Genomic DNA, 15,436 nt, shown 5'->3' with positions numbered 1-15,436 from the left:
AGACCTTAACCATTAGGCCAGAGTACGAGTCTAAGACCTTAGCTATTAGGCCAGAGTAAGAGTTAAGACCTTAGCTATTAGGCCAGAGTAAGAGTTCAGACCTTAGTTATTAGGCCAGAGTAAGGTTTAAGACCTTAGTTATTAGGCCAGAGTAAGAGTTAAGACCTTAACCAGTAGGCCAGAGTAAGAGTTAAGACGTTAACCATTAGGCCAGAGTACGAGTCTAAGACCTTAGCTATTAGGCCATAGTAAGAGTTAAGACCTTAACCAGTAGGCCAGAGAAAGAGTTAAGAGCTTAACCATTAGGCCAGAGTACGAGTTTAAGACCTTAGGTATTAGGCCAGAGTAAGTGTTAAGACCTTAGCTATTAGGCCAGAGTAAGAGTTAAGACCTTAACCAGTAGGCCAGAGTAAGGGTTAAGACCTTAACCATTAGGCCAGAGTACGAGTCTAAGACCTTAGCTATTAGGCCAGAGTAACAGTTAAGACCTTAACCATTAGGCAAGAGTAAGAGTTAAGACCTTAGCTATTAGGCCAGAGTAAGAGTTAAGACATTAACCATTAGGCCAGAGTACAAGTCTAAGACCTTAGCTATTAGGCCAGATTAAGAGTTAAGACCTTAGCTATTAGGCCAGAGTAAGAGTTAAGACCTTAACCAGTAGGCCATAGTAAGAGTTAAGACCTTAACCATTAGTCCAGAGTACGAGTATAAGACCTTAGCTATTAGGCCAGAGTAAGAGTTAAGACCTTAACCAGTAGGCCAGAATAAGAGTTAAGACCTTAACCATTAGGCCAGAGTACGAGTCCAAGACCTTAGCTATTAGGCCAGAGTAAGAATTAAGACCTTAGCTATTAGGCCAGAGTAAAACTTAAGACCTTAAACATTAGGCCAGAGTACGAGTCTAAGACCTTAGCTATTAGGCCAGAGTAAGAGTTAAGACCTTAGCTATTCGGCCAGAATAAGAGTTAAGACCCTAACCTGTAGGCCAAAGTACGGAGTCTAAGACCTTGGCTATTAGGCCAGAGTAAGATTTAAGACCTTACCCATTAGGCCAGAGTACGAGTCTAAGACCTTAGCTATTAGGCCAGAGTAAGAGTTAAGACCTTAGTTATTAGGCCAGAGTAAGAGTTTAGACCTTAACCAGCAGGCCAGAGTAAGAGTTAAGACCTTAACCATTAGGCCAGAGTACGAGTCTAAGACCTTAGCTATTAGGCCAGAGAAAGAGTTAAGACCTTAGCTATTAGGCCAGAGTACGAGTCTAAGACCTTAGCTATTAGGACAGAGTACGAGTCTAAGACCTTAGCTATTAGGCCAGAGTATGAGTTAAGACCTTAACCAGTAGGCCAGAGTAAGAGTTAAGACCTTAACCAGTAGGCCAGAGTAAGAGTTAAGACCTTGGCTATTAGGCCAGAGTACGAGTCTAAGACCTCAGCTATTAGGCAAGAGTAAGAGTTAAGACCTTAATCATTAGGCCAGAGTACGAGTCTAAGACATTAGCTATTAGGCCAGAGTAAGAGTTAAGACCTTAACCATTAGGTCAGAGTACGAGACTAAGACCTTAGCTATTAGGCCAGAGTAAGAGTTAAGACCTTAGCTATTAGGCCAGAGTAAGAGTTAAGACTTTAACCATTAGGCCAGAGTTAGAGTTAAGACCTTAACCAGTAGGCCAGAGTACGAGTCTAAGACCTTAGCTATTAGGCCAGAGTAAGAGTTAAGACCTTAACCAGTAGGCCAGAGTAAGAGTTAAGACCTTAACCAGTAGGCCAGAGTACGAGTCTAAGACCTTAGCTATTAGGCCAGAGTAAGAGTTAAGACCTTAACCAGTAGGCCAGAGTAAGAGTTAAGACCTTAACCTGTAGGCCATAGTACGAGTCTAAGACCTTAGCTATTAGGCCAGAGTAAGAGTTAAGACCTTAGCTATTAGGCCAGAGTAAGAGTTAAGACCTTAGTTATTAGGCCAGAGTAAGAGTTAAGACCTTAACCTGTAGGCCAGAGTAAGAGTTAACACCTTAACCATTAGGCCAGAGTACGAGTCTAAGACCTTAGCTATTAGGCCAGAGTAAGAGTTAAGACCTTAGCTATTAGGCCAGAGTACGAGTCTAAGACCTTAGCTATTAGGCCAGAGTAAGAGTTAAGACCTTAACCAATAGGCCAGAGTAAGAGTTAACACCTTAACCATTAGGCCAGGGTACGAGTCTAAGACCTTAGCTATTAGGCCAGAGTAAGAGTTAAGACCTTAACCTGTAGGCCATAGTACGAGCCCAAGACCTTAGCTCTTAGGCCAGAGTAAGAGTTAAGACCTTAGCTATTAGGCCAGAGTAAGAGTTAAGACCTTAAACATTAGGCCGGAGTATGAGTCTAAGACCTTAGCTATTAGGCCAGAGTAAGAGTTAAGACCTTAGCTATTAGGCCAGAGTAAGAGTTAAGACCTTAACCTGTAGGCCATAGTACGAGTCCAAGACCTTAGCTATTACGCCAGAGTAAGAGTTAAGACCTTAGCTATTAGGCCAGAGTAAGAGTTAAGACCTTAAACATTAGGCCAGAGTACGAGTCTAAGACCTTAGCTATTAGGCCAGAGCAATAGTTAAGACCTTAGCTATTAGGCCAGAGTAAGAGTTAAGACCTTAACCATTAGGCCAGAGTACGAGTCTAAGACCTTAGCTATTAGGCCAGAGTAAGAGTTAAGACCTTAACCAGTAGGCCAGAGTAAGAGTTAAGACCTTAACCATTAGGCCAGAGTACGAGTCTAAGACCTTAGCTATTAGGCCAGAGTAAGTGTTAAGACCTTAACCTGTAGGCCATAGTACGAGTCCAAGACATTAGCTATTAGGCCAGAGTAAGAGTTAAGACCTTAGCTATTAGGCCAGAGTAAGAGTTAAGACCTTAAACATTATGCCAGAGTACGAGTCTAAGACCTTAGCTATTAGGCCAGAGTAAGAGTTAAGACCTTAGCTATTAGGCCAGAGTAAGAGTTAAGACCTTAACCTGTAGGCCAGAGTATGAGTCTAAGACCTTGGCTATTAGGCCAGAGTAAGATTTAAGACCTTACCCATTAGGCCAGAGTACGAGTCTAAGACCTTAGCTATTAGGCCAGAGTAAGAGTGAAGACCTTAGCTATTAGGCCAGAGTAAGAGTTAAGACCTTAGTTATTAGGCCAGAGAACGAGTCTAAGACCTTAGCTATTAGGCCAGAGTAAGAGTTAAGACCTTAACCAGTAGGCCAGAGTAAGAGTTAAGACCTTGACCAGTAGGCCAGAGTACGAGTCTAAGACCTTAGCTATTAGGCCAGAGTACGAGTCTAAGACCTTAGCTATTAGGCCAGAGTACGAGTCTAAGACCTTAGCTATTAGGCCAGAGTAAGAGTTAAGACCTTAACCATTAGGCCAGCGTAGGAGTCTAAGACCTTAGCTATTAGGCCAGAGTAAGAGTTAAGACCTTAACCAGTAGGCCAGAGTAAGAGTTAAGACCTTAACCAGTAGGCCAGAGTACGAGTCTAAGACCTTAGCTATTAGGCCAGAGTAAGAGTTAAGACCATAACCAGTAGGCCAGAGTAAGAGTTAAAACCTTAACCTGTAGGCCATAGTATGAGTCTAAGACCTTAGCTATTAGGCCAGAGTAAGATTAAAGACCTTAGCTATTAGGCCAGAGTAAGAGTTAAGACCTTAACCATTAGGCCAGATTACGAGTCTAAGACCTTAGCTATTAGGCAGGAGTAAGAGTTAAGATCTTAGCTATTAGGCCAGAGTAAGAGTTAAGACATTAACCAGTAGGCCAGAGTAAGAGTTAAGACCTTAACCATTAGGCCAGAGTACGAGTCTAAGACCTTAGCTATTAGGCCAGAGTAAGAGTTAAGTCCTTAACCTGTAGGCCAGAGTACGAGTCTAAGACCTTAGCTATTAGGCCAGAGTAAGAGTTAAGACCTTAACCAGTAGGCCAGAGTAAGAGTTAAGACCTTAACCAGTAGGCCAGAGTAAGTGTTAAGACCTTAACCATTAGGCCAGAGTACGAGTCTAAGACCTTAGCTATCAGGCCAGAGTAAGAGTTAAGACCTTAACCAGTAGGCCAGAGTAAGAGTTAAGACCTTAACCATTAGGCCAGAGTACGAGCCTAAGACCTTAGCTATTAGGCCAGAGTAAGAGTTAAGACCTTAGCTATTAGGCCAGAGTAAGAGTTAAGACCTTAACCAGTAGGCCAGAGTAAGAGTTAAGACCTTAACCTGTAGGCCATAGTACGAGTCTAAGACCTTAGCCATTAGGCCTGAGTAAGAGTTAAGACCTTAACTATTAGGCCAGAGTAAGTGTTAAGACCTTAGCTATTAGGCCAGAGTAAGAGTTAAGACCTTAGCTATTAGGCCAGAGTAAGAGTTAAGACCTTAACCATTAGGCCAGAGTACGAGTCTAAGACCTTAGCTATTAGGCCAGAGTAAGAGTTAAGACCTTAGCTATTAGGCCAGAGTAAGAGTTAAGACCTTAACCATTAGGCCAGAGTACGAGCCTAAGACCTTAGCTATTAGGCCAGAGTAAGAGTTAAGACCTTAGCTATTAGGCCAGAGTAAGAGTTAAGACCTTAACCATTAGGCCAGAGTACGAGCCTAAGACCTTAGCTATTAGGCCAGAGTAAGAGTTAAGACCTTAGCTATTAGGCCAGAGTAAGAGTTAAGACCTTAACCATTAGGCCAGAGTACGAGCCTAAGACCTTAGCTATTAGGCCAGAGTAAGAGTTAAGACCTTAGTTATTAGGCCAGACTAAGAGTTAAGACCTTAACCAATAGGCCAGAGTAAGATTTAAGACCTTAACCATTATGCCAGAGTACGAGTCTAAGACCTTAGCCATTAGGCCAGAGTAAGAGTTAAGACCTTAACCAGTAGGCCAGAGTAAGAGTTAAGACCTTAACCATTAGGCCAGAGTACGAGTCTAAGACCTTAGCTATTAGGCCAGAGTAAGAGTTAAGACCTTAGCTATTAGGCCAGAGTAAGAGTTCAGACCTTAGTTATTAGGCCAGAGTAAGATTTAAGACCTTAGTTATTAGGCCAGAGTAAGAGTTAAGACCTTAACCAGTAGGCCAGAGTAAGAGTTAAGACGTTAACCATTAGGCCAGAGTACGAGTCTAAGACCTTAGCTATTAGGCCATAGTAAGAGTTAAGACCTTAACCTGTAGGCCATAGTACGAGCCCAAGACCTTAGCTTTTAGGCCAGATTAAGAGTTAAGACCTTAGCTATTAGGCCAGAGTAAGAGTTAAGACCTTAAACATTAGGCCAGAGTACGAGTCTAAGACCTTAGCTATTAGGCCAGAGTAAGAGTTAAGACCTTAGCTATTAGGCCAGAGTAAGAGTTAAGACCTTAACCTGTAGGCCATAGTACGAGTCCAAGACCTTAGCTATTACGCCAGAGTAAGAGTTAAGACCTTAGCTATTAGGCCAGAGTAAGAGTTAAGACCTTAACCATTAGGCCAGAGTACGAGTCTAAGACCTTAGCTATTAGGCCAGAGTAAGAGTTAAGACCTTAACCAGTAGGCCAGAGTAAGAGTTAAGACATTAACCATTAGGCCAGAGTATGAGTCTAAGACCTTAGCTATTAGGCCAGAGTAAGAGTTAAGACCTTAACCAGTAGGCCAGAGTAAGAGTTAAGACCTTAACCAGTAGGCCAGAGTACGAGTCTAAGAGCTTAGCTATTAGGCCAGAGTAAGAGTTAAGACCATAACCAGTAGGCCAGAGTAAGAGTTAAGACCTTAACCTGTAGGCCATAGTATGAGTCTAAGACCTTAGCTATTAGGCCAGAGTAAGAGTAAAGACCTTAGCTATTAGGCCAGAGTAAGAGTTAAGACCTTAACCATTAGGCCAGATTACGAGTCTAAGACCTTAGCTATTAGGCAGGAGTAAGAGTTAAGATCTTAGCTATTAGGCCAGAGTAAGAGTTAAGACATTAACCAGTAGGCCAGAGTAAGAGTTAAGACCTTAACCATTAGGCCAGAGTACGAGTCTAAGACCTTAGCTATCAGGCCAGAGTAAGAGTTAAGACCTTAACCAGTAGGCCAGAGTAAGAGTTAAGACCTTAACCATTAGGCCAGAGTACGAGCCTAAGACCTTAGCTATTAGGCCAGAGTAAGAGTTAAGACCTTAGCTATTAGGCCAGAGTAAGAGTTAAGACCTTAACCAGTAGGCCAGAGTAAGTGTTAAGACCTTAACCATTAGGCCAGAGTACGAGTCTAAGACCTTAGCTATCAGGCCAGAGTAAGAGTTAAGACCTTAACCAGTAGGCCAGAGTAAGAGTTAAGACCTTAACCATTAGGCCAGAGTACGAGCCTAAGACCTTAGCTATTAGGCCAGAGTAAGAGTTAGGACCTTAGCTATTAGGCCAGAGTAAGAGTTAAGACCTTAACCAGTAGGCCAGAGTAAGAGTTAAGACCTTAACCTGTAGGCCATAGTACGAGTCTAAGACCTTAGCCATTAGGCCCGAGTAAGAGTTAAGACCTTAGCTATTAGGCCAGAGTAAGAGTTAAGACCTTAGCTATTAGGCCAGAGTAAGAGTTAAGACCTTAGTTATTAGGCCAGAGTAAGAGTTAAGACCTTAACCTGTAGGCCAGAGTAAGAGTTAACACCTTAACCATTAGGCCAGAGTACGAGTCTAAGACCTTAGCTATTAGGCCAGAGTAAGAGTTAAGACCTTAGCTATTAGGCCAGAGTACGAGTCTAAGACCTTAGCTATTAGGCCAGAGTAAGAGTTAAGACCTTAACCAATAGGCCAGAGTAAGAGTTAACACCTTAACCATTAGGCCAGGGTACGAGTCTAAGACCTTAGCTATTAGGCCAGAGTAAGAGTTAAGACCTTAACCTGTAGGCCATAGTACGAGCCCAAGACCTTAGCTCTTAGGCCAGAGTAAGAGTTAAGACCTTAGCTATTAGGCCAGAGTAAGAGTTAAGACCTTAAACATTAGGCCGGAGTATGAGTCTAAGACCTTAGCTATTAGGCCAGAGTAAGAGTTAAGACCTTAGCTATTAGGCCAGAGTAAGAGTTAAGACCTTAACCTGTAGGCCATAGTACGAGTCCAAGACCTTAGCTATTACGCCAGAGTAAGAGTTAAGACCTTAGCTATTAGGCCAGAGTAAGAGTTAAGACCTTAAACATTAGGCCAGAGTACGAGTCTAAGACCTTAGCTATTAGGCCAGAGCAATAGTTAAGACCTTAGCTATTAGGCCAGAGTAAGAGTTAAGACCTTAACCATTAGGCCAGAGTACGAGTCTAAGACCTTAGCTATTAGGCCAGAGTAAGAGTTAAGACCTTAACCAGTAGGCCAGAGTAAGAGTTAAGACCTTAACCATTAGGCCAGAGTACGAGTCTAAGACCTTAGCTATTAGGCCAGAGTAAGAGTTAAGACCTTAGCTATTAGGCCAGAGTAAGAGTTCAGACCTTAGTTATTAGGCCAGAGTAAGATTTAAGACCTTAGTTATTAGGCCAGAGTAAGAGTTAAGACCTTAACCAGTAGGCCAGAGTAAGAGTTAAGACGTTAACCATTAGGCCAGAGTACGAGTCTAAGACCTTAGCTATTAGGCCATAGTAAGAGTTAAGACCTTAACCTGTAGGCCATAGTACGAGCCCAAGACCTTAGCTTTTAGGCCAGATTAAGAGTTAAGACCTTAGCTATTAGGCCAGAGTAAGAGTTAAGACCTTAAACATTAGGCCAGAGTACGAGTCTAAGACCTTAGCTATTAGGCCAGAGTAAGAGTTAAGACCTTAGCTATTAGGCCAGAGTAAGAGTTAAGACCTTAACCTGTAGGCCATAGTACGAGTCCAAGACCTTAGCTATTACGCCAGAGTAAGAGTTAAGACCTTAGCTATTAGGCCAGAGTAAGAGTTAAGACCTTAACCATTAGGCCAGAGTACGAGTCTAAGACCTTAGCTATTAGGCCAGAGTAAGAGTTAAGACCTTAACCAGTAGGCCAGAGTAAGAGTTAAGACATTAACCATTAGGCCAGAGTATGAGTCTAAGACCTTAGCTATTAGGCCAGAGTAAGAGTTAAGACCTTAACCAGTAGGCCAGAGTAAGAGTTAAGACCTTAACCAGTAGGCCAGAGTACGAGTCTAAGAGCTTAGCTATTAGGCCAGAGTAAGAGTTAAGACCATAACCAGTAGGCCAGAGTAAGAGTTAAGACCTTAACCTGTAGGCCATAGTATGAGTCTAAGACCTTAGCTATTAGGCCAGAGTAAGAGTAAAGACCTTAGCTATTAGGCCAGAGTAAGAGTTAAGACCTTAACCATTAGGCCAGATTACGAGTCTAAGACCTTAGCTATTAGGCAGGAGTAAGAGTTAAGATCTTAGCTATTAGGCCAGAGTAAGAGTTAAGACATTAACCAGTAGGCCAGAGTAAGAGTTAAGACCTTAACCATTAGGCCAGAGTACGAGTCTAAGACCTTAGCTATCAGGCCAGAGTAAGAGTTAAGACCTTAACCAGTAGGCCAGAGTAAGAGTTAAGACCTTAACCATTAGGCCAGAGTACGAGCCTAAGACCTTAGCTATTAGGCCAGAGTAAGAGTTAAGACCTTAGCTATTAGGCCAGAGTAAGAGTTAAGACCTTAACCAGTAGGCCAGAGTAAGTGTTAAGACCTTAACCATTAGGCCAGAGTACGAGTCTAAGACCTTAGCTATCAGGCCAGAGTAAGAGTTAAGACCTTAACCAGTAGGCCAGAGTAAGAGTTAAGACCTTAACCATTAGGCCAGAGTACGAGCCTAAGACCTTAGCTATTAGGCCAGAGTAAGAGTTAGGACCTTAGCTATTAGGCCAGAGTAAGAGTTAAGACCTTAACCAGTAGGCCAGAGTAAGAGTTAAGACCTTAACCTGTAGGCCATAGTACGAGTCTAAGACCTTAGCCATTAGGCCCGAGTAAGAGTTAAGACCTTAGCTATTAGGCCAGAGTAAGAGTTAAGACCTTAGCTATTAGGCCAGAGTAAGAGTTAAGACCTTAGTTATTAGGCCAGAGTAAGAGTTAAGACCTTAACCTGTAGGCCAGAGTAAGAGTTAACACCTTAACCATTAGGCCAGAGTACGAGTCTAAGACCTTAGCTATTAGGCCAGAGTAAGAGTTAAGACCTTAGCTATTAGGCCAGAGTACGAGTCTAAGACCTTAGCTATTAGGCCAGAGTAAGAGTTAAGACCTTAACCAATAGGCCAGAGTAAGAGTTAACACCTTAACCATTAGGCCAGGGTACGAGTCTAAGACCTTAGCTATTAGGCCAGAGTAAGAGTTAAGACCTTAACCTGTAGGCCATAGTACGAGCCCAAGACCTTAGCTCTTAGGCCAGAGTAAGAGTTAAGACCTTAGCTATTAGGCCAGAGTAAGAGTTAAGACCTTAAACATTAGGCCGGAGTATGAGTCTAAGACCTTAGCTATTAGGCCAGAGTAAGAGTTAAGACCTTAGCTATTAGGCCAGAGTAAGAGTTAAGACCTTAACCTGTAGGCCATAGTACGAGTCCAAGACCTTAGCTATTACGCCAGAGTAAGAGTTAAGACCTTAGCTATTAGGCCAGAGTAAGAGTTAAGACCTTAAACATTAGGCCAGAGTACGAGTCTAAGACCTTAGCTATTAGGCCAGAGCAATAGTTAAGACCTTAGCTATTAGGCCAGAGTAAGAGTTAAGACCTTAACCATTAGGCCAGAGTACGAGTCTAAGACCTTAGCTATTAGGCCAGAGTAAGAGTTAAGACCTTAACCAGTAGGCCAGAGTAAGAGTTAAGACCTTAACCATTAGGCCAGAGTACGAGTCTAAGACCTTAGCTATTAGGCCAGAGTAAGTGTTAAGACCTTAACCTGTAGGCCATAGTACGAGTCCAAGACATTAGCTATTAGGCCAGAGTAAGAGTTAAGACCTTAGCTATTAGGCCAGAGTAAGAGTTAAGACCTTAAACATTATGCCAGAGTACGAGTCTAAGACCTTAGCTATTAGGCCAGAGTAAGAGTTAAGACCTTAGCTATTAGGCCAGAGTAAGAGTTAAGACCTTAACCTGTAGGCCAGAGTATGAGTCTAAGACCTTGGCTATTAGGCCAGAGTAAGATTTAAGACCTTACCCATTAGGCCAGAGTACGAGTCTAAGACCTTAGCTATTAGGCCAGAGTAAGAGTGAAGACCTTAGCTATTAGGCCAGAGTAAGAGTTAAGACCTTAGTTATTAGGCCAGAGAACGAGTCTAAGACCTTAGCTATTAGGCCAGAGTAAGAGTTAAGACCTTAACCAGTAGGCCAGAGTAAGAGTTAAGACCTTGACCAGTAGGCCAGAGTACGAGTCTAAGACCTTAGCTATTAGGCCAGAGTACGAGTCTAAGACCTTAGCTATTAGGCCAGAGTACGAGTCTAAGACCTTAGCTATTAGGCCAGAGTAAGAGTTAAGACCTTAACCATTAGGCCAGCGTAGGAGTCTAAGACCTTAGCTATTAGGCCAGAGTAAGAGTTAAGACCTTAACCAGTAGGCCAGAGTAAGAGTTAAGACCTTAACCAGTAGGCCAGAGTACGAGTCTAAGACCTTAGCTATTAGGCCAGAGTAAGAGTTAAGACCATAACCAGTAGGCCAGAGTAAGAGTTAAAACCTTAACCTGTAGGCCATAGTATGAGTCTAAGACCTTAGCTATTAGGCCAGAGTAAGATTAAAGACCTTAGCTATTAGGCCAGAGTAAGAGTTAAGACCTTAACCATTAGGCCAGATTACGAGTCTAAGACCTTAGCTATTAGGCAGGAGTAAGAGTTAAGATCTTAGCTATTAGGCCAGAGTAAGAGTTAAGACATTAACCAGTAGGCCAGAGTAAGAGTTAAGACCTTAACCATTAGGCCAGAGTACGAGTCTAAGACCTTAGCTATTAGGCCAGAGTAAGAGTTAAGTCCTTAACCTGTAGGCCAGAGTACGAGTCTAAGACCTTAGCTATTAGGCCAGAGTAAGAGTTAAGACCTTAACCAGTAGGCCAGAGTAAGAGTTAAGACCTTAACCAGTAGGCCAGAGTAAGTGTTAAGACCTTAACCATTAGGCCAGAGTACGAGTCTAAGACCTTAGCTATCAGGCCAGAGTAAGAGTTAAGACCTTAACCAGTAGGCCAGAGTAAGAGTTAAGACCTTAACCATTAGGCCAGAGTACGAGCCTAAGACCTTAGCTATTAGGCCAGAGTAAGAGTTAAGACCTTAGCTATTAGGCCAGAGTAAGAGTTAAGACCTTAACCAGTAGGCCAGAGTAAGAGTTAAGACCTTAACCTGTAGGCCATAGTACGAGTCTAAGACCTTAGCCATTAGGCCTGAGTAAGAGTTAAGACCTTAACTATTAGGCCAGAGTAAGTGTTAAGACCTTAGCTATTAGGCCAGAGTAAGAGTTAAGACCTTAGCTATTAGGCCAGAGTAAGAGTTAAGACCTTAACCATTAGGCCAGAGTACGAGTCTAAGACCTTAGCTATTAGGCCAGAGTAAGAGTTAAGACCTTAGCTATTAGGCCAGAGTAAGAGTTAAGACCTTAACCATTAGGCCAGAGTACGAGCCTAAGACCTTAGCTATTAGGCCAGAGTAAGAGTTAAGACCTTAGCTATTAGGCCAGAGTAAGAGTTAAGACCTTAACCATTAGGCCAGAGTACGAGCCTAAGACCTTAGCTATTAGGCCAGAGTAAGAGTTAAGACCTTAGCTATTAGGCCAGAGTAAGAGTTAAGACCTTAACCATTAGGCCAGAGTACGAGCCTAAGACCTTAGCTATTAGGCCAGAGTAAGAGTTAAGACCTTAGTTATTAGGCCAGACTAAGAGTTAAGACCTTAACCAATAGGCCAGAGTAAGATTTAAGACCTTAACCATTATGCCAGAGTACGAGTCTAAGACCTTAGCCATTAGGCCAGAGTAAGAGTTAAGACCTTAACCAGTAGGCCAGAGTAAGAGTTAAGACCTTAACCATTAGGCCAGAGTACGAGTCTAAGACCTTAGCTATTAGGCCAGAGTAAGAGTTAAGACCTTAGCTATTAGGCCAGAGTAAGAGTTCAGACCTTAGTTATTAGGCCAGAGTAAGATTTAAGACCTTAGTTATTAGGCCAGAGTAAGAGTTAAGACCTTAACCAGTAGGCCAGAGTAAGAGTTAAGACGTTAACCATTAGGCCAGAGTACGAGTCTAAGACCTTAGCTATTAGGCCATAGTAAGAGTTAAGACCTTAACCTGTAGGCCATAGTACGAGCCCAAGACCTTAGCTTTTAGGCCAGATTAAGAGTTAAGACCTTAGCTATTAGGCCAGAGTAAGAGTTAAGACCTTAAACATTAGGCCAGAGTACGAGTCTAAGACCTTAGCTATTAGGCCAGAGTAAGAGTTAAGACCTTAGCTATTAGGCCAGAGTAAGAGTTAAGACCTTAACCTGTAGGCCATAGTACGAGTCCAAGACCTTAGCTATTACGCCAGAGTAAGAGTTAAGACCTTAGCTATTAGGCCAGAGTAAGAGTTAAGACCTTAACCATTAGGCCAGAGTACGAGTCTAAGACCTTAGCTATTAGGCCAGAGTAAGAGTTAAGACCTTAACCAGTAGGCCAGAGTAAGAGTTAAGACATTAACCATTAGGCCAGAGTATGAGTCTAAGACCTTAGCTATTAGGCCAGAGTAAGAGTTAAGACCTTAACCAGTAGGCCAGAGTAAGAGTTAAGACCTTAACCAGTAGGCCAGAGTACGAGTCTAAGAGCTTAGCTATTAGGCCAGAGTAAGAGTTAAGACCATAACCAGTAGGCCAGAGTAAGAGTTAAGACCTTAACCTGTAGGCCATAGTATGAGTCTAAGACCTTAGCTATTAGGCCAGAGTAAGAGTAAAGACCTTAGCTATTAGGCCAGAGTAAGAGTTAAGACCTTAACCATTAGGCCAGATTACGAGTCTAAGACCTTAGCTATTAGGCAGGAGTAAGAGTTAAGATCTTAGCTATTAGGCCAGAGTAAGAGTTAAGACATTAACCAGTAGGCCAGAGTAAGAGTTAAGACCTTAACCATTAGGCCAGAGTACGAGTCTAAGACCTTAGCTATCAGGCCAGAGTAAGAGTTAAGACCTTAACCAGTAGGCCAGAGTAAGAGTTAAGACCTTAACCATTAGGCCAGAGTACGAGCCTAAGACCTTAGCTATTAGGCCAGAGTAAGAGTTAAGACCTTAGCTATTAGGCCAGAGTAAGAGTTAAGACCTTAACCAGTAGGCCAGAGTAAGAGTTAAGACCTTACCCTGTAGGCCATAGTACGAGTCTAAGACCTTAGCCATTAGGTCCGAGTAAGAGTTAAGACCTTAGCTATTAGGCCAGAGTAAGAGTTAAGACCTTAGTTATTAGGCCAGACTAAGAGTTAAGACCTTAACCAATAGGCCAGAGTAAGAGTTAAGACCTTAACCATTATGCCAGAGTACGAGTCTAAGACCTTAGCTATTAGGCCAGAGTAAGAGTTAAGACCTTAACCAGTAGGCCAGAGTAAGAGTTAAGACCTTAACCATTAGGCCAGAGTACGAGTCTAAGACCTTAGCTATTAGGCCAGAGTAAGAGTTAAGACCTTAGCTATTAGGCCAAAGTAAGAGTTAAGACCTTAACCATTAGGCCAGAGTACGAGTCTAAGACCTTAGCTATTAGGCCAGAGTAAGAGTTAAGACCTTAACTATTAGGCCAGAGTAAGAGTTAAGACCTTAAACATTAGGCCAGAGTACGAGTCTAAGACCTTAGCTATTAGGCCAGAGTAAGAGTTAAGACCTTAGCTATTAGGCCAGAGTAAGAGTTAAGACCTTAACCTGTAGGCCATAGTACGAGTCCAAGACCTTAGCTATTAGGCCAGAGTAAGAGTTAAGACCTTAGCTATTAGGCCAGAGTAAGAGTTAAGACCTTAACCATTAGGCCAGAGTACGAGTCTAAGACCTTAGCTATTAGGCCAGAGTAAGAGTTAAGACCTTAACTATTAGGCCAGAGTAAGAGTTAAGACCTTAAACATTAGGCCAGAGTACGAGTCTAAGACCTTAGCTATTAGGCCAGAGTACGAGTCTAAGACCTTAGCTATTAGGCCAGAGTAAGAGTTAAGACCTTAACCTGTAGGCCATAGTACGAGTCTAAGACCTTAGCTATTAGGCCAGAGTAAGAGTTAAGACCTTAGCTATTAGGCCAGAGTAAGAGTTAAGACCTTAACCATTAGGCCAGAGTACGAGTCTAAGACCTTAGCTATTAGGCCAGAGTAAGAGTTAAGACCTTAACTATTAGGCCAGAGTAAGAGTTAAGACCTTAAACATTAGGCCAGAGTACGAGTCTAAGACCTTAGCTATTAGGCCAGAGTACGAGTCTAAGACCTTAGCTATTAGGCCAGAGTAAGAGTTAAGACCTTAGCTATTAGGCCAGAGTAAGAGTTAAGACCTTAACCTGTAGGCCATAGTACGAGTCCAAGACCTTAGCTATTACGCCAGAGTAAGAGTTAAGACCTTAGCTATTAGGCCAGAGTAAGAGTTAAGACCTTAACCATTAGGCCAGAGTACAAGTCTAAGACCTTAGCTATTAGGCCAGAGTAAGAGTTAAGACCTTAACCAGTAGGCCAGAGTAAGAGTTAAGACATTAACCATTAGGCCAGAGTATGAGTCTAAGACCTTAGCTATTAGGCCAGAGTAAGAGTTAAGACCTTAACCAGTAGGCCAGAGTAAGAGTTAAGACCTTAACCAGTAGGCCAGAGTACGAGTCTAAGAGCTTAGCTATTAGGCCAGAGTAAGAGTTAAGACCATAACCAGTAGGCCAGAGTAAGAGTTAAGACCTTAACCTGTAGGCCATAGTATGAGTCTAAGACCTTAGCTATTAGGCCAGAGTAAGAGTAAAGACCTTAGCTATTAGGCCAGAGTAAGAGTTAAGACCTTAACCATTAGGCCAGATTACGAGTCTAAGACCTTAGCTATTAGGCAGGAGTAAGAGTTAAGATCTTAGCTATTAGGCCAGAGTAAGAGTTAAGACATTAACCAGTAGGCCAGAGTAAGAGTTAAGACCTTAACCATTAGGCCAGAGTACGAGTCTAAGACCTTAGCTATCAGGCCAGAGTAAGAGTTAAGACCTTAACCAGTAGGCCAGAGTAAGAGTTAAGACCTTAACCATTAGGCCAGAGTACGAGCCTAAGACCTTAGCTATTAGGCCAGAGTAAGAGTTAAGACCTTAGCTATTAGGCCAGAGTAAGAGTTAAGACCTTAACCAGTAGGCCAGAGTAAGAGTTAAGACCTTACCCTGTAGGCCATAGTACGAGTCTAAGACCTTAGCCATTAGGTCCGAGTAAGAGTTAAGACCTTAGCTATTAGGCCAGAGTAAGAGTTAAGACCTTAGTTATTAGGCCAGACTAAGAGTTAAGACCTTAACCAATAGGCCAGAGTAAGAGTTAAGACCTTAACCATTATGCCAGAGTACGAGTCTAAGACCTTAGCTATTAGGCCAGAGTAAGAGTTAAGACCTTAACCAGTAGG

This window comes from Triturus cristatus, chromosome 6 (genome assembly GCF_964204655.1).
Source record: "Triturus cristatus chromosome 6, aTriCri1.1, whole genome shotgun sequence".
Lineage (NCBI taxonomy): Eukaryota > Metazoa > Chordata > Amphibia > Caudata > Salamandridae > Triturus > Triturus cristatus.
The sequence above is the reverse complement of the archived record's forward strand: the minus strand, read 5'-3'. Positions refer to the sequence as shown.